Source organism: Eublepharis macularius, chromosome 6 (genome assembly GCF_028583425.1).
Source record: "Eublepharis macularius isolate TG4126 chromosome 6, MPM_Emac_v1.0, whole genome shotgun sequence".
Lineage (NCBI taxonomy): Eukaryota > Metazoa > Chordata > Lepidosauria > Squamata > Eublepharidae > Eublepharis > Eublepharis macularius.
Window position 1 is genome coordinate 91,245,873 of NC_072795.1, and position 27,920 is coordinate 91,273,792.

Sequence of the window (27,920 nt, forward strand, 5' to 3'; positions counted from 1 at the left end):
TGAAACAATATCTAGAAAAAAAATGGGATGTGAAAGGAGGACTGTGGCAGTTTGAGAATTATTAACGCGTGATTTTACAAAGGGGAGAGAGAAGTAACTTTACCATTAATGGGGAAATTTAGTTATTAACCAATCTAAGCTAATATTAGTATTAAGAAGAATGTATTAAAATAGATAGGTTAAACAGGGAGACGTAGATTGGATACATTAGTAAACTGGAGATATAGAAGAATTTGAATATGCTTAGAATAAGTGATACAATATATATAAGATTTAGAAAAATTATAGTTGAGTAATTTAAATAATAAGATGGGCTAAGGGTTGGAAAGCTGTTGGAAGTCTATAAGGAGGGGGGAAAGGGTGGGGGTTGATATAATTTAGGTAAGATGGGAAATTTGTGTAATATTTTATGTACTCACCAATAAAAATTAAAAAAAAAAATTCTAGGGCTGCTGCCAGGCTCCGGGCCAAGCTATTATTTCTTATTAGTACCTTTCCTGGTGCCTGCTCAGGTCAGGTTTCTGGGAGTGGTGCAGTAGGAATCTTGACTTGGATGATGCCTGGAGGAGAGCCTGCTGGCCCCCACGAACAGCCAACCACAAACATGTTTGTGAACAGGGCCATGTTCGTTAGTCCCTGTTTGTGGGTGGCAATGAATAACGAATATCATGTTTGTTTTTTTTCTGTTCATGCCCATCTCTAGTCATGTTGTTTCCCCCTTTTGTTTGCTGCTTGCATCCCATCTGGGCAATCCTTCATACCAGACCCTTCATCCTCAACCCATTTATCCTAATCTCTCCCTACTCCTTTACATAACTTACGCGCCATTGTCTGGTAACAAAGGACTCATGGAGGACATCTCTGGCTGGCTGCTCTGTGTGTGCATCCATGTGTTTGGGTGCATGCTAACCCCTTACTTGACAGAGTAGAGGCAGTAGGTTACCAAATAATTTCAGCTGTTTCCTTTGTCCAGCAGAAAGAGAGGGGAGAGAGAAGCTGAAGCATGGGCAAGGGAAACCCTGAGAAGCCTCTGGGAATATTTTTCTCCTCCTTTTCCATTACAGCGCTGCATTAGAAGTCAAAACAACTGGCTCAAACAAGCTTTTTTGAACCAATAGAGAAACTAGAAGTGCAAGCTGATACCTAGGTGTTCGTTTCTTTTAGAAGAGACACCCTGAGCCCTCACAATGGTTCAAATACAAAAGGCACACACAGAGACCAATCTGTTGACTTGAAGGATAGATTCTGCCTGTGGACCTTTATGCTACATTATTATGCCCTCATGCTGGCAGTTTACCCATAAGATTTTCATTATGTCCTGGGTAAAGTCTAAGAAATCATGTGGAAGTCACTCCTGTCCAAAAACTTCGTCAACCCTGCTGGTGATACTAAATGGTAACCTTACAACTTGTCAGAGGCTTGAGGGCTTCACCATATACATCATGGATGGACATCCAATAGAAATATCCAACCAAAGTATAGTATGGATTTGATCGAGTTTGTCCTTGTATTTGAGATGCTTTTATTAAACAATTTAATGAAAATTTTCAAGCTGAATTTTGTTTTGAATGAAGTAACCCCAGTAATATCATCCCTGTAATTAAAATAGTGGTTCCCGGCATCTTTGTCGCCACTGGAGACGAGGGTTTCTAGTGGTCTTTGAAAGTCGTGGTCTTCCATGATCATTCAGTTACATTTACTTGCAGCCTGCCCCATGTCCCATATGCCCAGATATTTTGTACATTTTATGCCCGAGAATTCCAGCTAGCCTGGGCCTTTAGTAGGTGTCTAGACTATGCATTATACCTTAACTGTATGCCAAAGAAAAACTTTTGTGACATAGGGTCAGAGAACCACAGCTGCTTGGGCAACCTTATCTGTAAACAGCATGTAAAGGTGGTTGTAGAGTATGAATTCCGGTGGCATAGTTTAATTAAGGAAACATTTCCAAATACTTTTAAACATACACTACAGGGTAAGGAAGAAAACTCTCAGGTCCACCATTCACATAATAGTGTGGGGCAAAATTCCTTTTCATTGCCTAATAGAGCAATCTATTATTATTCATTGACGTAAAGGGAATAGTAGCTGTAACTCCTATTATTGCTCACAGAGACGATGGCATAAAGTTTTCTCACCTAGTGTGCTGCCAGATTTTAAAGGCAGCTGCGTGTCACCATGTTCAGAGGAACAAAAGAAATACAGCTTATATAATGAGCTATTTCTTCTACATAAAGACTATAGGACCAATCCACCCTATAACAGCTTACTTTGCATAAGAAATGTATAATAACCAAGAACATGCAAGAGAAATGACCAAATGCAATCTGAATCCTGCATTTAAAACTATTCCAGGGGAGCTATGTTCCTCAAGATGTTAACTCAATCTGTGCAATACATTATATAATTACAAAAAGTAGGCCAGAAATTATATCCACTCTTCTGAACACACTGCTGGCCTTTGTCTTTGGGGATTTAGTAAATGGAAAGGGGGCACAAAATGAACTGTTCTTCCAAAGCCAGAATGAGAATATTGCAGACTCTGGATTTTACTGGCACTGGAATATTTCTAAAGTTCAGTGATGTCAAAACCATGTTTGGAATTAATGTGAGGTACGATGGGCAGCAGAGAAACTCAGTCTTCTGGGATCATTTCACAAAAAGGACAGATAGAGTGCTTCATAAGGAAACTGGGATTTTCGCAGATCTGGTATCTGTAGCAGGTACTCAGGCATTGTTATAACATAATCTATTGTATACTATTACATATTCCAAGAGAAGTGCTGTTACCTAGGTTACTTCCATTTAGATGAAAGAGCACTATAAAAGCATTGTAATACTTGCTTTATTTACAAATATAGATGGCTAGGAGGATGCAAGGAGGCACCCCTACAGGACAGCAGGTTTGCTATGAATGGGGAGAGAGATCCTGCAAACCACCACTACCCCATGCTTCAGCCCACTCGACACAACTCTGTCTGCTTCTCTCTTCCAAACTCTAATCTGCTGTTTCTTCACACACGCTCATACATCCACTCCCCACCTGGGAGCAGTTTACCCTTTCCAAGCTCTCACGGGCAACAGAACTATTAGGGGACCATTTCCTAACCATGTCTGACTTCTGGGGAACATTATGTTCTCATGGGCTCTGGATTCTGGCAAGTATGTCACTTTAGGTCATGTTAATTCAAAAGTACACAGAAGAGCAACATCATAGGATTAGTGTTCCTGTTAGTCAGTATTCCTATTTAGCTATGTAGGGCTGTTTATAAAGATAGTCATCAGGAAGTGGTCCAGTAGAGGTATGAAGAACCATCTTCAGATAATCAACAGTAATTTTACACTGCGCAAATCAGTTTATACATATGAGTATAATGATACCCACGTTATAAGGAAAATGTTCTTTATATAAGATGCATTTTAGGTTATCAGATACATGATCCATGATTTTCAAACTAATCCTATGACAGTAGATATACTAATCTCCTGAAGAAAAAGAAAGGAGGATGATCTGGCACCTTAGATACAAACAGCCCAATCACATGTATATCTACTTGGAAGCAAGATATAGTGATATTCAGTTCAAAATCAAAATCAACATTCATATGATTTCAGGCAGACTTAGGTGTTACCTACACACCAAATGGTTACCATGTGAAAAAGGCTTCCAAGAGACAGGTTTTCCAAACAATATAACAGGATCCAGAGTCAGTGTGGTGTAGTGGTTAGAGTGCTGGACTAGGATCTGAGAGATCCCTGCTCTGCCATGGAAGCTCACTGGGTGACCTTAGACAAGTCACGCACACTCATCCTAACCTACCTCACAGGGTTGTTGTGAGGATAAAATGGATGAAAGGAGAATGATTTAAGCCGCATAGGGTCCCATTGGAGAGAAAGGCAGGGTATAAATAAAGTAAATAAATAAAATATTACACAATTTTCTTCATTTCACTAAAAACTACTTAGAGGAATATTTTGGGTTATAAAGAAGCAACTGACAAGACTGGTACAACCATTGCATCAGGTAGTTCTCAACCATCCCAGTTGTTTAAGATATCTCAGCATCTTCTGATTCCTAAATCTGAACCTTTATGGGCTCAAAAACAGACAATTAGATGTGATGCCTTTGGGGGAAAAAATTGCCTGTTAGAATAGCCCAAATATGCTCTGATCTTGATGCTGGCTGTAATATAGGCAAGGCAAAAGAAATGCTTCATACACTGGCTGGCTTCCTTATGGACTATTTTGACCCAGTTACCATGATGGATATTGACAGAATCTTGGCATCTGTGAAAGCCACTACTTGTGTATTGGATCCTTGCCCATTTTTGTTGTTAAATTATGTGAGAAACACGTGAGTGAGCCCTTGATGTATGTCATAAATCAGTCACTAACTCAGGGCACCTTCCCCTGACCACTCAAAGAAGTAGTTACCTGCTAGCTACTTTAAAAATCATCCCTAGACAAAAATATTGTGGCCACTTATTGCCCAGTCACTAATCTGCCCTTTCTGGATAAAGTGATTGAGGGAGTAGTAGCAGACAAACTATAGGTCTTCTTTGATAACTTGTGTAGGGATGTGCACTTTGGGTTTCTGATTCGGGTTTTCAACCTGATTCGTATCGCTTCAGGAAGTTTTGGGCAAAGTAGCAGCAGCCATGCCCACAGCACTTTTCTTGCGGTTTGCATTGCAAACAACAGGAAAAATGCTTGTTTTCAAATTTTCCGGCCCCCCCCCCACCCGAAACTTGTGTGCTCTGGACCCTTTTCAGTCTGATTTCAGGCTGGGCTATGGGATGGAGATGGCTCTGGTGAGTTTAGTAACTTTAGTAACTTTAGTGGATGACCTTCGACATTGTTTCCTGTTAAGAAGAGCCAGTCCTGAACTGTTTTGCCTCTGCTAGGGAACTGCTTGGGCAGCAAATGGTGAAAATGGCTTGTGATGGCTTTTTCCAGCAGAAAAAATGGCCAGGGAAGAATAGCTGGAAGAGTTTATCCTTCCACCATTCTGCACTATGTTGCACAGTTTACAAGAAATCTATTTACAAGAAATGAAACTTATATGGCAACAAGAAAGAACAGGCATAGGCTTGCCAGTCCCCTGGTGGGGGTGGAGAATCCCTGCCCCAGCCTCCGCCACCTCTCACCTAGCCGGTGTGTGTGTGTATGTGAAGATGTGAGCAAAGCATGCTCCCATATGCTCTGGGCTGCCCCTATATCGTGCCAAGAATGACAACATTCCCAGAGTGACACAGAAACAATGGGTCAAGCTGAGGGCCAACTGAAATTGGCCCCCAATTTAGTGTTTGGGGTTGATGTTTTACTCAATCAGCCCCTGGCACAATCCATTACATCCATGTTACTCCGGAAATGATGTCATTCCTGACACAACACTGGTGTAGCGCGAGATGAGTTCCCCCATCTCCCATTTTGACCCTCAGGGGACCTGGCAACCTTAGCAGGCACTTTTTGCAGCAGAGAAGGGTAGAAAAAAGCAAAGAACCCCCAGAAATCCTGGTTCCCAAGGAGGCCTGTGGTGCCTCAGACTGTATAAGGTTTGGGGTGTGAGTCCATCTATGGTTCATCATAACTGACACAATTTTGGCATAATTTTTCATAGGTGATTGTTTAATTTATCAGAGGCAACTTCAGAAAACTGGTTTTCAGACAGACATGTTTTACTACCTTATTTACTTTGGAATTCTTAAAAGAAACCATCAGACGGCCCATCAAAAAACAGTGGGAGAAGCAGCAACTAGGCTCCATAAAACAGCAACTGAGGACAGCATGCTGTTTTGCCAATGGAAAGGGAAGATGAGGTATAAAACGATTATTATTTAATAGCAATCACTTTAACTTTTATGATAATTGGCCCTAAATAATCCTCAAAGGACATGGATACATGTTAAAGAGAGTGAAAGCTGAACTTTGTGAAATGCAAATACAGTAGATGTAACATGAGAAACCATAAAGGGTGCCATGGAAACTGGATTTTGGAAATGATACAGGAAAAAGTATTCTGGGCCCTTGATTATCAGGTCAGTGTTTAGAACTAATAAATGGATCCTCATTAATGTCCTGATTATTTTGATACTAAAATGCTGGGGAACCACTATGCTAAGGATTCCCATTGATTTAAAGGAAGTCAAAATCTTTTAAAATTCAGCACTGAGAGACTCTAGCTGATTGTGATTGATCAGCTCTTTGATCTCCTTTTTAGGGATGTCTGCTCCCAACTATTAAGACAAGGGGTGGATTCAAATGTACTACAGCCTCAGGATCAATCCTTGTCCAGTGACCCCATTTTCAAAGGAATGTGTGTTATGCAAATGAGCCATCAATTTGCCTGTAAAATGGTAGATTCAATTCATGAGGCATCCTATCAAACTGTATATATAGCCCTCCTGCATATCACATTTTCATGTACATATATTTTCATTACAAGAAGAAGATATCACACAATCTTGTGCTTGAAATCCATCCCCACTTTGGAATTGTGCAATATTTTAACACCTAGGGTTACTGTCACATACTATAAAATTGGTACAGGATCAGGCTATTAGATTTGATCTTAGGACTGATTTCATAGCACATAGCACATGGAAACATATCAAAATCAAGAGGAAAGGATGTGGCCACATTATATATCCCCACTTTGGATGCACCATACCTCCATTGCTCCTACATGCTTGCCTATCAGCACCATTGAATTCTGAGCAGGTTTCATTTTTAAATTGATTTTTGGCTTTATATCCCACTTGCAAGCTATGGCTTCCAAAGCCTCTTACAAATAAAAGCAGTAACCAATAGAACCTGCAATAAAATCTACAAAATAATCACAAATAATCAGGATGACAGCAGGAGTGTCCAGGGTCTGAGGCTCAGCCCCCGGACTTGCCAGGAGGAGGGGATGGGAGGCAGCTGGGAGACAGGTTCCCAGCCACCCCAACAGACACCCAGGGCCAGAGCCCACCGGCACCAGAGGGAGGGAAAGAAGCACCGAAGTCTCAGAGGATTAGATGGGGCAGGTGGAAGCCAGCTAGCCCCACCCTCTGGTGGGAGGCTTAAGAGCCCAGATAGGGAGAGTGGGGGCAGCCAGGAGGGAATCTGACCAGAGGGAAAAAGCCCAGGAAGCAGGGACAGCCAGCTAGCAGCAAGACAGCCAGCAACCTCACTTGCAGTAGAGGAAGGGCAGCACAGGGCCACGCCCCAGCCTGCAGGTAGGCTAGAAGGAATCAGCCAGAACCAGGTGGGGCTGAAAGCAAAGCAGCCACAGGTGGGGCTGCCTGAGGCCCTTAGTAGAGAGAGCTTGGCAGCCAGCCAAGGAGGCACAGGTGCGACAGCTCAGGGCAGCCAACAGAGCAAACCCAGTTGTGATTGCATGATCCAGCTGGGGCTGTGGCTAGAGTGCAGGAAGGGGGCATGGTTGACAGGTGGAGCAGGGAATGGGTGAAGGGATAAAAGGGAAGTCCACCCACAGGGCAGGGTAGGTTGTTGTGTAGGAGTGTGGTGGAGTGGAGGAGAGAATGAGAGAGCGACGGGGACGGGGACGGGGACGGGGACGGGGACGGGGACGGGGACGGGGACAACTTACAGTTGGATGGGGACAGCTTTCATGGAAGGCAGCCGAGACAAGGTCAGGATGAAGGGACCTGCAAGTGGACTGAGAGGGTGTGAGGGTGAGGTATACCCCACCCTCTTTCCACAGAGCAGGATCCTGCATATTCCTTGAAGGTCCTTTAAGGCTGAAGTCAGGCAGGCTGGCATCTCACAGCGCAGTGCCCTTGGCAGAACCTGACAAGGAGCTATCTGCAGACTGCTATGGAAATTTGCTGGGTCACCTTGGGTGAATCACAGGCTTTCAATCTAACCTACTTCACAGTTTTTGTGAGGATAAAATGGAGAGGAGAATTATGTAAGCCACCTTGGATCCCCATTGGTGAAAAAGGAGTATAAATGAGTAAGAAAATAAGTAAATATTTTCTGAGGATTGAAAATGTATTAATTGAAACATGCCTTTCTTAACTGATCTAGATAAACATAATGAAGCAAAAGTAAATATTTCATGGTGCCATGTCATTTCCCACAATTATCTTCCAAACCGGATAATGGCTAGGGAAAGGAGAGATTTGCAATGCAATCCTAAACAGAATTATGCCATAGGGCTTAGAAGGGTTTAACTGTGCTTGGATGCAGCCAAACAGGAGCACAATGAATTGAAGGGGGAGTATTTAGGTGGGAGGTGATATACAAATAAGGTGGTTCTATCAAATACTAAGTTCCGCAAAAAAAAAAAGAAGTGAAATCCAAGAGATTAGGGAAATCACATCAACTGAAAGCTATAATTTACCGAGCTTCAGCCATCATCTTAAAACAAGGCAATCTGCTTGATCAGATTTCTATAGATGTACATGTTATCAAGCTACATAAAAGAAGGATGAAGGCAGAGAAGAATCTGCTAGAGCCAAAGGGAGAGCCAAATCAGCATTTATTGGAGGCTTCCTGGCCTCAAAGGTTTGCACAATCTTATGATCAGCAGCTTGTCCAATCTTCTTCCTGCTGGTTAGGAGTTTCTTAACATATATTAGGAGATTTTTTCATATACTTCATAATGCAGCTCTGCAAGTACAGAAAATTACTGTACCCAAGTGTTAACTAGTAGCTCATTCTATGTGATTCTGTGCTGGCACAGCAGCTATTCAGTCTGGGTTTATAATTCCCAGTTAGAACGTACAGGCGTAAGTGGTGCTTTGTGCCAAGATGAGCAGCTGACCCAGTGCCAGTATAGCAGCAGCCATTAGTGCTGCTGCACCAAAAACTGCAGCACTCACTATCATGTATAAATGCTACCTAAGCAGTCTAGCCCAGCAGGCAAGATTGAGTGAGAAAAGGGCGAAAGCCCACAGTAGACTGATACTCAATATTCTACAGCAGTCATGAGCGATTCATCCTATTGATTTCTGTAGGACTTAGGTGCAGCTAGCTCGTGTCTTTTTCACTTTGGCAGAAGGTGTGCTCAGACGGGATGCTCACTACTTCCTCAGTCCACACCTCCCTATCACACATGCAATTTTTTCCCAGTAATAGGTTCAAATACAGCACAAACCTTCTCCCTGTCTTCAGTCTTCCTAAAGTTGCTTTTCTGATTATTTGTTTATTTTGATATTTATACTCCAATTTTCTCCCCAATGGATACACAAAACAGTTTGCAACATTTTTCTCCTCTGTTCCATTTAAACTGTTTAAACTGTGAAATGTGATTTTAAACTTTGTTGTAATCCGCCCTGAGCCTGCTGAGGTGGGGAGGGAGGTATACAAGTTGAATATAAATAAATAAATTTTATCTTTCAATGAAGACCCTGTGAGCTAGGCTGAGAGAACGTTTTTCCCCATGGTCACCAAGCAAACTTCCATGGCACAGTAGAGATTCAAATCTAATCCCCCAGATTCTAGTCCAACACCCTAAGTTCTATACCACACTGACTCTCTAAATATACGTGTAATTAGTTCCAAAATTTCTCAGGTTTGAGGATACAATCTATTTTGTTTCAAAAAGAGACTGAATCAACTAGGCGAAAATAGAACTTTTTTGATCCTTTGATCTGAAAATTCCACCTAAAGTATAAAACACTCAGTATATTTTATGTTGATAGCTGGTCTGAATCCACTACACAGGGAATTAGTTGCCATTAATTGCTGCAAATGAAAGCTCATTTCAGAAAAAGCTAGGTATACCTACACTGATCAGCTCATGTTACGGTAATAGGATCTTCTTTCAAAAAGGCTAAATATGTTCACTGGCTGAAGCAAGTCATCTCAAAATGACTGTGTTTGTTTGGTGCATGCCTGCACGAGCATACACACACACACAAAATCAGTATTCCAGAGCAGACCCTAGTCTGTCACCTTAAGAAACCACAAAATGGAAATGCTTTCTATATCAATCATCTCCCTGTCCTGCTGCTGTGCGTCATCCATGTTTATTCTTCCAGGAATCCCTGAACTGAGAGATTTCATTAACCTAATAACAACAGATGAATACACATAAGATGGTATGGTCCAAACACCTTGGGCACACTCATTAAAGGCAGAAAGCTTGATTTGCAAATAATTTATACCTACACAATCCATGTACATTATTAATAGTTATCCAACAACTCATGTTGCTACAATTTCAAGATGATAAACTGGCGCCTCAGGACTTTTTACAATCTTTAAAATAAAAAGACTTTTATTGTGACCCATACATTGTACACAGCTAAAATGGTACAGAATTTCATTGCTCTGCGTGACAGATAGGCAACCTTGATATTTAACATGAATTTCTGATCCAGTAAAAATTTCCCCTTGCTATAGGTTATTTTTATTCCTACACAATATAGGACAAAGTGGTTAGTAAAAATGTAGCCTCTATCCTGACCCCAGCCCTACTACTGCCATTAATAATATTTCAACAGCATTTTGAGTGCACAAAGCACTTCACATACATTTTCTCACCAATCCTAATCACCTGTAAGGTATTAATGGTATTAATTGTTTATTATGTTTCTATCCAAAACCGAATTATTCAAAGGGACTTATTTACTCAGATGGGAGGGCTCTATTGTAGGGAGGGGGAGGGTCTCAAAGAGATGCTTCAATAATGAGTCAAGGACCATGGACTTTACCACTATGTTGCTTCTAAGGTTGCCAGGTCTGGGTGAGGAAATTCCTGGAGAATTGGTGGTTGGCACCTGGAGAGGGTGGGGTTTTGAGGAGGGGAGGGACCTCAGTGGGGTATAATGCCTTAGAGTGTACCCTCCTTAGCAGCCATTTTCTCCAGGGGAACTGATGTCTGTCACCTAGAGATCAGTTCTAATTCCGGAAGATCTCCAGCCACCACCTGGATCTTGAGGAGCGCAGAGTTGTGACCTCCGATATAGACAAACACCAGTCCCAAGAAGAGGGGTTCTAATGCTTTTGAGCCATTTGCCGACGGGATGGTGATGCAGAGCAACTTTATCAAATTCCCATTTGGAAAATCTTCATCTCCGGGCAAATATCTGGTGGTCTGAGTGGGTACACATATGTTTACATAACTGTTTACATAATTCATACATATTATGTACTACATAATCATCTCCCAAATAAACATTGAATGAACTACTCACACATTGGTCGCCTGCGCTTCAGCTCCCTCTGTGCTCTACCAAGTAGCAAAGGGGTGTGTGGTATGTGACTCAACTGCCTACCATTTCTTATTTAACCATTTAACTGCTGTTTAAGTTTTGCAGGGAGACACACCTCATTTATCAAGGGTCATATGCACAGCTAACAACTGCTCCTGTTCTAATGACCAATAAAGCAAGACAGGTCTAATTCATTATTAAGCCCATGCGGCACTAAAGTCTTAAGGTGAAATATCCATCTAGACTCAATTTGTAAAAGTTTCTTGGAGTTATCTGCCAAATTTCGTTCCTGCACCACTTCCAGTACTGAAACTCTAAATTGTTTGTAATCCTGGTGTTTCTTTAAGAAGTGTGATACTAACGGAGCTTCCTCCACCCCATGACGGAGGCAGGAAAGGTGTTCCTGTATTCGGATCTTTAGTGGGCGAGAGGTACTTTCTACATAACATAAATCACAGGTACATTTTATGATATAAACTACATTAGGGGTCTTACAATGAGAAAAGGAAGGTTTCATACGGTAAGTGATCTTCATATTTTTGATTTTTTCCATATACTGGCAAACATTACACCCTCCACATGGGTGATGTCCAGTCGGCATATGTAATTGCCTTCCGATGTTTTTAAACTCTGAATGTACAAGGAAATCTTTTAGTGATCTAGTTCGGCGTAGACCAATTGCCGGTGCCTCTTTACAACCTGGAATCTGAGGGCCAAGCTACACATGACGAATGACACTTGAATGGCAAGTGTATTTCTCCCTGTTCACTTGCCCTCCACTCAATCCACTTGCCGTTCAAGTGTCATTCGTCATGTGTAGCTTGGCCCTCAGAGAGGAGGTGCCAGTGTTCCCTAACAATATTACAGATAGAAGCTGCCAGCGGTGTGTTATCAAGTGCCCATGCGATGCCTTCTTTTTTGGGGCGCTCACGTGGCTGCAATTCCTCTCATGATCTATCTAAAGCTCTCACCCGGGCAGTTTGTATGCAAGATTGGGGGTACCCCCTGGAGGCAAAGGCTGCGCTCATTTCTAAGCTGTTCATATAAAAGTCCCTTGTATCTGTGGAGTTCCTTCTAATTCTCAAAAATTGCCCGTATGGAATATTTCTTTTTAAATGTCCTGTGTGAAAGGATGTATACTGAAGGTAGGAGTTCCTATCGGTCACTTTCTTAAAGGGACGAACTCCTAAATGATTGTTATTTTGTTTGTAAATAGTGACATCCAAAAAATTAATGCAAGTGTCACTACCCTGCCACGTAAATTTAACGTTCGGGTTAAGCGAGTTCATCCATACACCAAACTGTTCCGCTATCTGTCCATTCTCCAGAATAACCAGAACATCATCTATGAAGCACAGGAACAATAATATATGATTTTTATATGGATTATGATTATTAAAAATCCATTTTTCTTCCAGGTCCGCCATGTAGAGGTTGGCAATGCTGGGTGCCGCCGGGCACCCCACTGCCACCCCTTTGGTCTGGTAATAGTACCTGTCTGCAAATTTAAAGTAGTTCCGTTCTAATATTAAATCTAAAATATTCAGGAGGAACGGAGTAGATGGACACTGGGACGATCTGGTAAACAGTGTTCGTTCGATGGTAGCTCTGGCCTCCTCATGTGGAATGGAGGTATATAGGGAGGTTACGTCCAACGACATGAGATACATTGAGTCAGGGAGGGACAAGGCTTCCAGTATAGTAATTAACATGGTGGTGTCTTTTAAATAGCTTAGTTCTAATGACCAATGGTTGTAGGAAGAAGTCCAGAAATAAAGACAACGGTTCTAGTATTGAATTGGACCCCGACATTATTGGGTGACCCGGAGGTGGTCGGTCTTTTTTATGAATTTTTGGGAGTACATAAAACACCGGGGTCCTCGGGTTCTTATTTATTAATGCCTCATAAATCTTATGGAGGGTGGAGGAAGCTCCGTTAGTATCACACTTCTTAAAGAAACACCAGGATTACAAACAATTTAGAGTTTCAGTACTGGAAGTGGTGCAGGAACAGAATTTGGCAGATAACTCCAAGAAACTTTTACAAATTGAGTCTAGATGGATATTTCACTTTAAGACTTTAGTGCCGCATGGGCTTAATTATGAATTAGACCTGTCTTGCTTTATTGGTCATTAGAACAGGAGCAGTTGTTAGCTGTGCATGCGACCCTTGATAAATGAGGTGTGTCTCCCTGCAAAACATAAACAGCAATTAAATGGTTAAATAAGAGATGGTAGGCAGTTGAGTCACATACCACACACCCCTTTGCTACTTGGTAGAGCACAGAGGGAGCTGAAGCGCAGGTGACCAATGTGTGAGTAGTTCATTCAATGTTTATTTGGGAGATGATTATGTAGTACATAATATGTATGAATTATGTAAACAGTTATGTAAACATATGTGTACCCACTCAGACCACCAGATATTTGCCCGGAGATGAAGATTTTCCAAATGGGAATTTGATAAAGTTGCTCTGCATCACCATCCCGTCGGCAAATGGCTCAAAAGCATTAGAACCCCTCTTCTGAGGACTGGTGTTTGTCTATATCGGAGGTCACAACTCTGTGCTCCTCATGCTCTAGTGATGGACTCTGTTTACAAAATTAGTTCATGAAAATTACAAACTGTATTGGATGACTTTGTATTGTGTGGCTTGCGGATATTTGTAAAATTTGAATATTTATTCTGTATTTATTAGCACATTATTTATTAACACTATTGCACTCTGGCACTTTAATATATATAAAAAGTGTAAATTATTGCCTTGAGCATTTATTGTTTTTCCTGGTCTGCATTTGTTCTAGTCAGTTGGTACCGGTGAACTCCCGTGTTTTGTTTCTGGCTACCACCTGGAGCTTGGCAACCATACTTACATCCTATCTGTTGCTTTAAATATGTGCTCCTATGTGCTGCCTGTGCTCTAAGTATGATCCTACTGGGTAGTTATATGTCATCTAAAGTCAGTCCTAGAATTGCTTATGCTCTTTTTCAGCATTTCTTCGACTCTGTATTGGATTCTTGCTAATGCTATGTCTTTATAAACTTGTATTTATTTACCCTATGGCATTTTTATGAAAATGTCCTTGATATTGATTGTACTAATCTCACACTATGTAATCCACCTTGAGTCTTAATGAAAAAGGCATACTATACAAGACATAAATAAATAAATATTTCACATATTTAACCAGTGTGCAACGAAAGATCTTAATTAGGCAGATTTATACACCTTTTGGTAATATAAATGTTATAAACTGTTCTCTATTTAGTTCTTGTCTATTCTCCACTCTCCTTGCATAGTGGAGATGGAAAATGCTTGTAGACTTTCAAAGACATCTAGTCACTACTGCTAACAGAATGATGGACTAGGCAGACTTAGTTCTCACCTCAGGGCTGTCCTTAAACTGCAGTTGATCCCAGAGGAGAGCAGAGATGGGTGGGAGAAAGCACAGAATGACCTGTGGACAGTGTGCCCTTCCCCAGCTTTGCCCATTTGACTATCACAAGGATAGTCCGCCTTGGCTACTGATCAAGCCTTCAGAGCAGAGCAGCATGTGCACAAGCCCTGAGCCAGCTCCATGATAGATGGGGAAATGCTGTCCTAATCACCTCCCACCTTCCCCAGCTTTATTTCTTTTCTCTCACTGGCTCTTGAGCTGAGCAGCACGAGCATGATTGACCCCTGCTAAGGTTTTGTTTCGGTTACATGCTTGGGCTGGGCCAATGGGCTGCAGCTCCCCCAGGAATCAACAGAGAACTGGTGCTGCCATAGCAGGTGCCTCAGCAGCCAAAAAGACAATAGGAAGGAGCAGCACAGCAGGCAGCCTGGGAAGCTGCTGTCTGGCACCAGGGCTATGGGGATGTTGGCTGCTGGAAAGCTAGAAGTCTTTTGCAAGAAGAAACAGACACTGAGATTTGTAGGAGCTGCCTGCTGACATTTCAGGGCAAGGAGGATTCCCCCACAACCGGCCATAGCCAGCAACAGGAGTGTTAGGAGGAAGAGCAAATGAGGGCTGCTTCCACACAGAGGATTTGCTCTCAGTTGGCAGTCCAACTAGAACAGGTTTTTTACATGACAAACATCTTCTTCCAGTCATTCTCCTTCCATGCCATCCCCTGCTTTGTCCTGGTATTTCCCAAACCTGCTTCGCTCTGATTTGCTGTTGTTTGCATTGACGTATACTTAGTAATCTGCCTCAAGTATCACAGAGAAAGGCAGACTATAAATAATGTAAATAAATAAATAAAATGGTGGAACATATATGTTGCCCTGATGTTCTTGAAAAAGGGGTAAGATGCAAATATAAACAGATAAATTATGTATTACATTTATATCCCACTGTCCACCATGAAACTCAGTTACTGACAAAATCTGTCCCTGTGTAGCTTCTATGAGATTATAGCATCATGTAATTTTAGACCGTACTCTGGGACCTGAAGTTATATAAATAAAGAGGGCATTTTTATTCAGTGACCAAAGTGCTCCATAGACAATGGGTTGGAGCCAGTACACAATTTCTGCTTGCACTAGAGCTCATGAACAAGCAAAACAATCACAGTAACTAGGACAAACTTATTTTATCCCCACTTGTGCTTGTGCAAAATCGTGTGCAATTTATGGGCACTATAATATATTGGGAGGAAAGCACTAGGTGTTGCACAAGTGGAATTGTGTTAAATCTGTTGATGTTTCCACAGTACTGGATCTAGCAATTTGTATCTGCAATTTCTACTGCAACACTATATAGTAGTCCTGTATTAATGTCCATGCATTAAAGATGGGTAAATTAGTCTGAGATACAACTTAACATGCCATCTGTTGAAGAAATGGATGAGCTGAGGTTTCATCTGAGGATATTCTAGCCCTTACAATCCATTTTCTTAACTTCTGAAGTACTCCAGAGCTACAGTATAGAATAAATGAATATATGAAAACCAAAGAAAGTGCACTGAATTCAACAAAGCCACTCCAGACCAATTCCTTACAGGCTGCTCTGACTGGGAAAGTAACAGGGAAGGAAGTCGTTTATTACTGGTGTCACTGGAGTTCATGACAGCAGAACCAGTTCCCCATTGCTCTGTCACATCCTCTGTCCACAGCACATTTCGTTCATTCCTCTGATTTGATATTAATGTGGTGGCAAGAATAGGGAAGAGGAATATGATCTTAAGAGAGAAGGGTCTGAGACCTTTAGCATGTGATATTGAAGAACTGTAAAGTGAGGCAAGAGAAATTAGTCTTGTTGAAAACAGATAGCATTGTCTCTGGCAGGAATATGTTTAAGTGGTTTTATTTAATTATTTGATTCAACGTACTGATCTTCTTATCCATATTTAGCCCTCTTCTCCTATAATGTCATTGCTAATTATTTCCCTAATAATTCTTCATGGATGACTGAGCAACGCAAACATGATAGTAAATCTTGCTTTTCTACTACAGAGCTACTCACTTGAAACTATGATAGTAAATGATGATTATGATGGAATCTCCATGAGCATTTGGAGAAATGTTCAAATAAGATGTTCAAGCAAGTATGAAATAGCCAAGACTTCTCTCCCCCACTTTCATCTCCTTCTCATTGGAAAGCTTTTATGTTGACTTAGAAATTCTACTCTGCCTCATACCTGGCGATTACAATAGCACTGCATTCAGACTACTTCAAAGAGTACATCTCATTATTAATAGTTAAAAAGAGCAGAGGTAAATAAATGTTTCAGGAAATATTTTTCCCCCCACAGACAGAAAGCGATTATCTTTACCTGAATGAAAAAAGCTTTCTTTTCTTCTCTACCAAGTGTGATCTTTCAGTGATAAGAAACTGAAATATGATACTCACTCTTACAAAGCAAATGCTGTCCTGCAGCGCTTCAGCATTTGGAAACTTTCATTCATTAAGAATGACAGGATCAGACCCAAAGAAAGCATTTCGCTGAGAAATAAAATGCATGATTTATTTCTTCTTTCCCCCCTGAGCTAATTCTGCCAGAAAATGAAATTGGGATACTGATGACTTCAAAGGAATGGTGAAGACTAAATAACAAGCTGCAATCCACCAATACATTTAAATACGTTGTAATGAAGATTATTCTATTACAGTCAAGGCAGAAGACGTTTTAAGTGCTTGGCATTTTTCTACAAGGTGTAATGAAGTTAGTAACCACATGCAGATCTGTGTAATACTCTGCAGACAGCAGCATCATAGTGGTGGGACTGTTTACCCCCCATTTCTCACTGGATGCAATCATTACCATAGAAGTCACTATATTAATCTGTCCATGAGACCACTGAAGATGGTGGTTGAGGAGAAATTTAACATAAAATATACAAGGAATCCCAGGCAGGAGGGCTGGGAAACACTGTTCCCTGCCAAAGACTATGGAAGGCATCTGCCTGATCAAACAACACTGAGAGCGGGACCACAAGTGACGCCTGACACAGGTTGGACACTAGTCAGCTTCCCTCAAGTTTTGATGGGAAATGTTGGCATCCTGGTCTCGCAGCTTCGCTCTCTGACTGCTGTCCAATGGACTTTTCAACTGTCACTTGTCCAACATTCCGCCAAGCTGCCTACATTTCCCATCAAAACTTGAGGGAAGCTGGCAAGTGTCCAACCTGTGTCAGGCGTCACTTGAGGTCCCTCTCTGAGAGTCTCTCTAGAGACAAATTACATAAGGATGCTCAAGTGAAGGGAGGCGCAGTGTTAGCTGGGAAGCTGAGTTCTAAAAGACAGATTGGAAAGCTTTGTTAATTTCCCTTTCTACAGAGCCAGCAAAGAAGATCTCTGCTTAGAGGGTTTGTTTATTTCCTTTTCACCTTCCAAAAGGGGAGGTGAAACTGAAAGAGCCTTCAGGGAGAGAAGAAATAAACCATCTGAGCAGCGATCTTCTTTGTCAGCTCTATAGAGAGGGGAACTGACAAAGCTTTCTGATTTGACTTTTAAAACTCGGCTTCCTGGCTAACATTATGTCTCCTTTCACTTGAGTGTCCATTTGTCTCAATTAGAGAGACTCAGTTAAATGAACGAATGGTTTGACCCTGATGTCGTCCCCTCCAGTGTTTTGGTCCAGTTTGGGTGCCAATGTGCACAGCACTATGGTGCATTTGTGCAGTTTCTGGCTTTCCCCCAGCTTTTCTGAAATCTTTCCTAAAACTGCTTTACTACAGTGTTTGCTGCAGATTACAGCAAAGCCAAAGTGGCTGTTGTATAGGCAAGAAAATCCAGCTCTTTTTTAGCTCACCCACACTGGCACCATTTTACCAGCCCTATTTTCTCATGGTAGCCACACACAAACATCCCACATCAATGGAGAGCTATATTTTTTTAAAAAATCAGCAATTGACATATTACTATAGCATTGCAACACATTACAATTGATTTAAACCCAAAAGCCCTCTGGTGTACAGAGGGGAATGGTGGCAATGAGGGGCTAGAGCAGGGACAGTGCAGGGAATTTCAGCATGTGGCCACCCTGTTGCAGCTGTGCTTAATCAGCAGCCACTGCAGCAATGAGATTACTCAGAAATCATTGCCATATGGTAGACCCTTCTGTACATGGCAGCTCCAGTACAATCGTAAACAGAGTTATACCTTTTAAATTTACTGGAAGTGATAGTTTTAGAAGGGTTAATTCTGTTTGGGATTGCACCATAAATATGTTGAGCTGAGTCTAGATTACGGACTCTAAGTGTATCATTACCTCATTACTTCTTGGTTATACTTTATGAGGCTTTCATTCATGTTACTTATTCATTTGCCAATGGTCATCTGAGTCTTCTCTTGTTTCCATGTCTGTGTATTTGCATGGCTGGGATATTGGACTGTCTGAAAGACCGATACCTTTCAGAAAGCCTCTGTCATATCTTAAGAGAAAGCCCAAAGTTCCTATCCCTACCTAAATATCTCTCTGCCTTCTTTTTTCCCTACCTAGACAGCTATGTTGTAAATGATCCTGTTACAAGCAATAAACCTGGTTGTCCCTGCATGCCTCTCTTGATTTTTGACTATGTCAATAGCTTTTGTGGAAGCTCAGTCATGAAAATGCATGACTTTTGTATCCACAAGCCAGTGTGGATTACTATCAGCCTATGACAGATGATATCACTGCCAGTGAGAAAGAATATTGTTGGAATATTCAATAATATCAAGAATATTATTGATTAGTCCTTTTTCTTTTTCAAATCTCTCTTCAGGGTTGTGCAAGTGTGTATTCGTAGATACTGGAACTATTGCAAATTTACATAATTACAAAGAAAAATAAGAAAAAGGGCAAACGAAGTGAGCTAATAAGGTTGTCCTTGGTAGGCTCATCCGCCAGAATAATTTCTTGGACAAGACTTCTGATTCATAGATCTTGTTTCCCATCTGCAATACCATCTGTGCTTCCATTCTACCTTCACTCTCTTCCATTCACATGATCCACATTATTCATATAACATGCTACTTGCATACAGACCAACATTTTGATAGACCTTCCACTGTTGAACTTTCCCCACAAAAAGCGGAAGACCTGGTACAACACCAAAGCTAGAGAAAGGGCCTCCAAGGCTGGAGATCAAGTCCTTGTGCTAAAGCCCCGCAGAAAACATGAAGGACATGAAGGGATTTGCTGGTGCCTGGCTCTTGTGGCTATTTCTAATTTGCCAAGGGTAATGCCAATTGCCATGTTGGGGCCAGGAAGGAAATGTCTTCCAGGCCAGACTGGCCAAGGATCATGGAGATTTTTTGCCTTCCTCTAGGCATTGAGCAGAGGTAATTGGGAGAGTGGGGGGAAAGGTAGCAGTGAATTTCCTGCATTGTGCCTTGGGGCACCTTCTAGCTCTACATTTCTCTGTTTTCTGTGTTTCTAGCTCTTCCACCATCCTGGTTAAATATAGAGCTAACCTACAGGAAACAGAAGGTAGAAATGGCAAATTCAAGTTCCAGAGAAGGTGAATTTGATGGCAGTTGTGTACTCCATGTAATATTATTCCTCAAATCTAGGAGAACTTGTTTTGTACACTGTGATGAATATATCAAAGGCTTTTGGAAAGTTCAGTGGCACATGAAAATGCCTTATTCTTAAATAATTAACACATTACAATTGATTTCTCATTTCTCCTTTCAGAATCCATTCTATCAGCCTATGACAGACCATATCATTGCTCAGTTCCATTTCAAGGACATCATCTTTATCACCTAAATAAGTCTAGTATTGTTCCTTAAAAAAAAGGAATATTTACATGTTAAATAATACTTCACACTATTTGCTTTCAGTCATAATGATATTGGTAAATGTGATGGCATTTATGGTTTTTGTGTGATCCTATTGCATGGCAAGAGCAGGAGTCAAACCCCGCTTGACAAAGGAGTCAAGCAGGGTTGTATCCTGGCCCTCCAGGGTTGTATCCTGGCCCTTTTACTTTTTAACTCCTATATCAACCCCTTGGTGCAATATCTAAGAAATCCAAACTTCCATTTGCCGAAGCTTGCTGATAAAACAATTCCTGTCTTACTATACGGAGTTGATACTTTCATCTTATCTTATTCACAAGTGGGCCTCAGGAGAGTACTTCGTGCCTTTGCTATATACTGTAAAGAGAGGCAGTGTGCAATAAACTACCAAAACATAAAAGTCCTCCTCTTTACTAAAAAAAAAAATCAAATCCATAGATGGCAAATAGAAGACCACAACACTGAACAAACAAAAGCCTTTAAATACCTTGGAATAGTCTTCCAGTCATCTGGACATTGGGGAGCTCAGGCATTGCTAGCTGCAGAGACTACGCACAGAACATCCTCCACTATTCTAAAATTTTATTTCGCAAAAGGAGCTTCCTTTGTCCCTGCAGCAATCAAGGTTTTCCAAGGACAGATTGTATCTCGGCTTTTATACAGTTCCCAGCTCTGTATTTACAAAGAAAGGTGCTTACTGGAAGCAGTTCAGTCCAAGTTTCTTCGAAAGATCCTTGGAGTTTCTCAGTGTATCCCAAATGCCCTCCTTAGATAAGAGACTGGGTTGATCCCATTGGAGACTCATATGTGGCTACATGCATCCATTTATTAGTTAAAACTCATCTTCAATCTGGTGGGTCTGGTACCCTGCCCTGATCCTTGCCGATAGTCACTGCTCAACCTGGCAAAGAGCAATTGAGGGGAAACTCCAGGAGAATGGCCTCTCCCCTCTTACTGCATCTTGAGTACCAAAAAGCAAAAAAAACCAATTAAACAGCAGTTCTGGGATCATGCTCTACAATCAGATAGGGCACAGATACAGAAATATCCAATCATCCTGCGGTATGCTAAATGTTTTCAACCAGCAGATTATTTTAGATCCCTTGAGATCTCCAAATATCATAGAATCTTTACCCTTGCATGTTTCAATGTTCTAACTTTAGCCCTCCTGGAAGGCAAATACCATTGTGTCCCACTCCCTCAATGGCTCTGTCTATGCCATACAGGGAAAATAGAGTCTACTGAGAGCCATTTTGGTGTAGTGGTAAGAGCAGTGGGACTCTAATCTGGAGAACCAGATTTTATTCTTCACTCCTCCACTTGAAGCCAGCTGGATGACCTTGGGTCAGTCACAGCTTCTAGGAGCTCTCTCAGCCCAACCCACCTCACAGGGTGATTGTTGTGAGGATAATAAGAACACACTTTGTAAACTGCTCTGAGTGGATGTTAAGTTGTCCTAAAGGATGGTGTATAAATTGAATGTTATTATTATTGTTATTGGACACATTCTGCTGCACTGCACATTCTATAACAACATCCAATCTCAATATATAGCCCCAATCTTTACAACTTTACCAGGAAAATCAGAACAACTTTCTGCATCCCTCCTCCTAATTTAGCAACTAATAAAGTTGCTAAATTTTGCCTTTGGGTGTGTGGGAGACACAAGCAGCTGACAGAGCTTCAATAAGTTTACTTCTTTGCTGAGGAAGGTATCATCTCTTCGTCTCTCCTATAATTTGAGTTCCCTATTTTGTGCTAGTTGCACTGTGTAAAAATATTTCTGTTTTTATGTTATTTTTCTTTATTTCTTATTCTTATTGTTCTCTTTCTGGAGGTGATTTTGTATTGAAATAAACTTTGAACTGAACTGATGTTCCCAAACCATGGAAGCAAAACCCTCTCATTTTCACAGGAATTCTAGTCATACTTGCATTGGGTTTTTGCCAGTCTAAAGTCAGAGTGCAAAAAGCATTAGATTTTTCATTTAGATTGTCAATTGCTTTCTATTACACAGATAATATCCCTTTTTTGAAATTAGTGGCAGTATTCCCTTGCCTGTATATAAATAAAAATGCTATGGTTCTTTCATCCTTGTAGCTGTCCTTCTCTTTGTAGGAAAACTGTGACTTTCTTTTTTATTAAAAAAAAGACTGAAAAACATAATGTACATTGCAACCACCATCCAAGTGGTATTTCACATATAAGCAGACATTCCCAGTTTGTTTGCTGAAAGGGGTACTTTAAAAAATGTTGCTGCTAGGCTGTGATGAATTCTATTACATAATCTGTATTTTCTAGAAGTTTTGCAGACCTCAATAGCTGTTCACTTCAGCACAAAATATACTTGACACAAAATATGCTTTCCTTTGAGGTGAAATGAAGGCTTTGCGGCAGATTATTCACTTTCCTGAAGAGCAGAGATCTCTTACCCCACTCTAAGTTATTCAAATAGGCTTCATTCTTGCAATGATCTGAACCCTGGACTTGAAATTCACCCAATATGCAATAAGATCAATCAAGGGCAGCACTTTTCCTGGTTTGCTTTCTTGGCTTGGTAATAGGCTAAAAGAGATATTTGTTCTTAAATATTATGCATAATTTACAAAATGAAAAAGTGGACTGTTAAAAGATAAACCTCAAAAGACTTCTAAACAGTTAGGATGCAATTCTCTGCACATTTAGGCTGCTTAAGACCCTTTGCCTTCAATGAGATTTATACAGCCAAATGGTGTACATGACTACAGTCTACATTAATAGCCATGCATTGGCACACAGAACAAACAATTGAAGCCTTTTATCTTCTCTTTCTTGACAGAATTAGTCCTAACTTCAATAATATATTCCCTGTATTAATGGTGCATAAGTAAACCCAAAGTTTTGAAGAAAATATCCATTAAAATACATTGAGGAAGATACTGTTTTTCATGATTGTCCAGAATTCTGCTACTTAATTGGACAAAATTATTTCTCTTTTGATTCTTGTCAAGTTCACCTTCAATGGATAAAAACAAATATAAATTGATAATGGTCTAACCATATCTCTCATAATGATTGACTTCCACCCATGTAAAGTGAAATGGCTCCTCCCCTTTGGTTTTTTTTTTAAGGTTCCTCCACTTTGGACACCATTGAAGCTGAACCTGAAGGCTGAGCACCCATGCATGATAAATGATAACACAGGCAATGATAAATTGACTGTGTTCCCATGTACCCTTACAGCATAATCCTAAAGGGGGGTGGTGGTGAAGTGCTCAGGAAGCTGACTAGAGGTATGGCCATGTATCTCTCGTTTCTGCCATCATAACCTCCTCCTATGACAATACATCAGCCTGGTGCCACTCTGCAGGTGTTCCCATCACCGCTTGGTCACGGCAGCTGGGCATGGGCAGAACTTGGGGTGGAATTCCTTGTGCTGCAGGCCGGGGGCGGGGCACAAGTTACTCTGCTCCCTAAGCCATTTCAGGCACGGGAACGATCCCAGCAACAGCAGAAAGTTACACCTCAAAAAAAGGTGGCGTAGCCCATAGACACTCATTGTAAAGGAAAAGTTGTCTCCCACCCCATGCCCAGCCCTGCCCAAGCGGCCCAGTAGAGCATAGGCTGTTGACTACTGCAGTGACCAATCCACTCGTTCCCTCGTGGTGGCCAAACCCCTCCGTGGTGCCCAATCAGTCCCCTGCCCACTCTATTTAACCTCCAGCCAGAATGCTCATGAACTCAGGTAAGTAGGGGTGCAGTCTGTAGCTCCCCTAGATTGGTCCTTCCACGTGAAGTACTGATCCAATGAGATTGGAGTGCACGTGCGTAGTTGCTCGAGCACATGACTGCTTTTTGTCAGTACTCAGGCATAATCCAGCTACCCAGACTGAATGAGCTTCCCACTCCTGCATCCACACCATCTCTGGGAGCAGCCCTTCCACCCTGGCTTGGAGGAGCTGGCTAGCAGCAGTGGGAGGCCTCAGAGTGGCTGTGGCAACCACCAACCTGAGATGCCTATTACCACCTCCTTGGCGGGGATCCCGATGGAGGTTTTTGGCTGGAGGTTCCTTGCCCTCCAGCCCTTGCCCTCCAGCCACACGACAAGGAGGCAGTTCAGGCCAGATGCCGTGGAGATGCCCTGGTGGTTGCAGGAGGCCGGAACATTATCTCTTTAAAAGCTGTGGTAGTTCTGGTAGACCTAGGGTTCCTCCTGGGGAATATATAGAGCTATGTGCATGCATTCCACGGCACCCATTACATTTGGGGACCCCATAAGGAAAGCAAAGCCATCCTAGATGGGGGCCAGTTCAGCCTCCCCAGTTGGGAAGCACACATGCTCCTGGAGGTGGTCCAGCATGGCACCCAGGAAGTCATGGAGGTAACGGCTTGCCACAGTTTGGGACACCTTCTGGAACCTCAATCATGACCCCTTGGAAGGATCCAGTGACCAGGAACCAAGGGGAGAGCAGCACCTTCTGCAGGAAGGGATTGGCTCTGGGGCCAGAGCCTGACCCTGGAGTGCTGGCCTGAGCTCATCACAGCGGTCCAAGATGGTTACCCTGTCTCAGAGGAAGCAGTCCCAGCAGGTGCTGTCTGGGATCAAGAGAGTGCTGATGAGCTCCCATAATTGCCTGGCCTGGAGCCTCCTCCGTTACTAACACACCACACAAACATACAATGCTGGCAGAAGGTGGATCAGGTAGACTGTTGGACTCGATGGCGGTAGCAGCAGGCACCAGGTAAGGGAGACCAGTCTGGAGGCTGTGGGGCAGGGGGGTCATGTTAGTGGGTGCATGGAGAATGGGAGAGCCCCCTGCATCCCACCTAGTGCAGCCACCATCACCTACTCCCTTTCCCCAGGCCCATGATAGGGAGTCCCTAAGCAGGCTTCAGCTGCCGTGTCCATTCTGTGCACTGCTGAGAGAGTGCAATGAATGCAAGACTTGGTGGCAGCTGTGAACCACCTTGAGGATCTGCTAGCTGTCATGCAGAAGGGCTAGGCATGCATTGAGTGGTTGCTTGGGCTGCTGGAGGCTGCAGCTCATTACCTGCTACCATCCCCCTTTCTTATCCCCCCACTTTCAGAGGTGGCCCAGGGCATACCATGAGGTCACCCCTGGTGACATGGGAGGCCCACCAGTAAGCCCTCCCACCAGTGAGTGCAGCACAGCTTTGGGCAGATGAGTGCCCCCTCCTTGTCTACCTGGAAGTTTGTGCCCTCCAGTTGCTCCAGGGGTGCTCCAGGGGTGCCCCAGCTACATGCCCCCCAATTTGCACATTCCCATTTGGCAAGGCAGTCACCCGATGCCTCCCTCATAGCAGCCCATGCCTTCTAGGGAGGGGGCATGAGACCATGTCCCAGAGCGACAGCAGGGCAGAGGGGCCCTCCAGGTGACTGGAGCATTAGCTGCTGGCCTCAACCTGACTGGATGTGGGGGATGAGCATGCACCCTGCCTGTCACTTTGCAGACAGCACCTGGGAGGATGTCAGTGAGGGGGTGGTGCCTTGATGGCCCACCTGACTCCAGTGGGGGACAAGGAGGCCTGCCCCACCAGCACCCAGGCTCCCCCCATGGAGGGTTTCCCCAGAGCCGGGCACCTTGATAAAGGCACCATGATAATGTGGGCCTGTTGTCCCCAGCCACCTGTTTTCTGGAGGGGGAGGCGTTGACAGACGGTGGAGATTGCTACCCACACATTTGCTTGCCACTCCCAGGCTTGTCAAGAGGGATGGTGCAGCCATCGCGGGATCCTGTCAGGGTTCTCAAGGAGATGGGGGGGGGGACACACACTCCATGCTGCAGCCTCACTGCACCTTGTCAGGCCAGTCCACTGGCCTAGCTCTCCTATGAAAGTCCTTAGAGAGGGGATAGAGCCACAGATCAGCAGGCGTGTGGGCACTGGCAGGGAGGTGAGCCTTAGGATTGCACTGCCCAGGCTGTTACACAATCTGGCTGCTTCATCCATTACAATAGAGGCAGCAGGTCTACATGTGCAAAGATGCATATGATGTGGATATTTTGCCTCCACTGAAATTATCAGAGCAACCTTTGAGGAGAGATGAGATGCATATCAGTTCATACAACCATAAGAAATTATTGGATAGAGGCAACCCCTTTTCCTTTTACAATTTATAAAAAAAGTATCCTCTGATGCTTTGAAAGCTGTTACGATGGAGCTAGGAGCACCTTTCCTGTAACAGCATATGCTTACGGTGAAGTAATGTTTCTGGGTAAAGGCAGGTGACAAGACTTCTTTTAACTGCATGAGTGATTATTTTCTCCCTTGCAAGGCAACAGTCATCATGGTACAATTGTGATATCCTCCAAGACATTTTGGTCGAAAGGCTTACTTGACAGCTGCAGTGGAGGAAATAATATGTTCTTGTAATTCAGCTTGGATTCCTGACCCAGAAGACTTTGCAAACTTCCACCTGCAATGCTTCTTGCTTTGTGTTATGCTTATCTTAGCTTCTGCAAAACCTTTTTGAAACAGGAATCAATTGATTACCAGATAACACCATTTTTTAATGAAATAAACCTTCTCTTTCAATTAGTATTTGTTTTCCCTATTAAAGGATTGATCCAAAGCTGAGGGAACTTTAGAGTGATTCAGTGATGAACTATAATTGTTCAAAGATGCATTAACAGTGCAAAAAAGGTACTCCACATTTGTGAAGTAGGCAGTTAAGCATTGTACAGAAGGAAAATGTATCCATCTTAGCAGTAAATTATGGGACATGAATGGCTCAAAGGCATTTGTATGTTTGGGGATATCTCTTGTAATATCTATGCTTTCTATGGAGGCAGCTTTTTTTTTTAACTAGACTGATTTGTTCCCCCATCAGCCATCCAGAAAGAAGATCTGAAAATGTAAGAACAGCCCTGCTAAACCAGCACCGTGTCCCTCTAGTCCAGCATCTTGTTTCACACAGTAGCCAAACAGTTGCTGTAGAGAACCAATAAACAGGACCCAAAGGCCAATGTCTTCCACTGATTTCAAGTTTCAAGACAATTGCATGATTAATCATGCTGAACTGTTAATAAGGCAGCATACTTTCAGCCAAGAGCAGTTTCTTTCTTTCTTTCTTTCTTTCTTTCTTTCTTTCTTTCTTTCTTTCTTTCTTTCTTTCTTTCTTTCTTTCTTTCTTTCTTTCTTTCTTTCTTTCTTTCTTTCTTCTTTCTTTGATTTAGGAAGAGCTGTTTTCCTGCCCTCACTCGTGTAATCACTTTTGGTATGGCCTCTGGATCCAGTGCTGTCTCCCCGTCACCAAAGACCCATTTTCATTACTTATCTTCAATGTTCTAAGGAAGCATATTTTCAAAACTGAATCCTAAGCACTTTCAGAAGATCTAGGTACCCGTAAGTATGTGCCATCAAGTTGCAACTGACTTTTGGCAATCCCAACAAGGAGTTTCATGGCAAGAGGGAAGACGAGGTAGTTTGCCATCGCCTTCCTCTGTATTTTCTTCATCGGGGGTTCCCCAGCCAAATTCTGACCCTGCTTCCAAGATCTGATGAGATCAGACTATGCCATGTTGCCTTCCCTTCATAGTT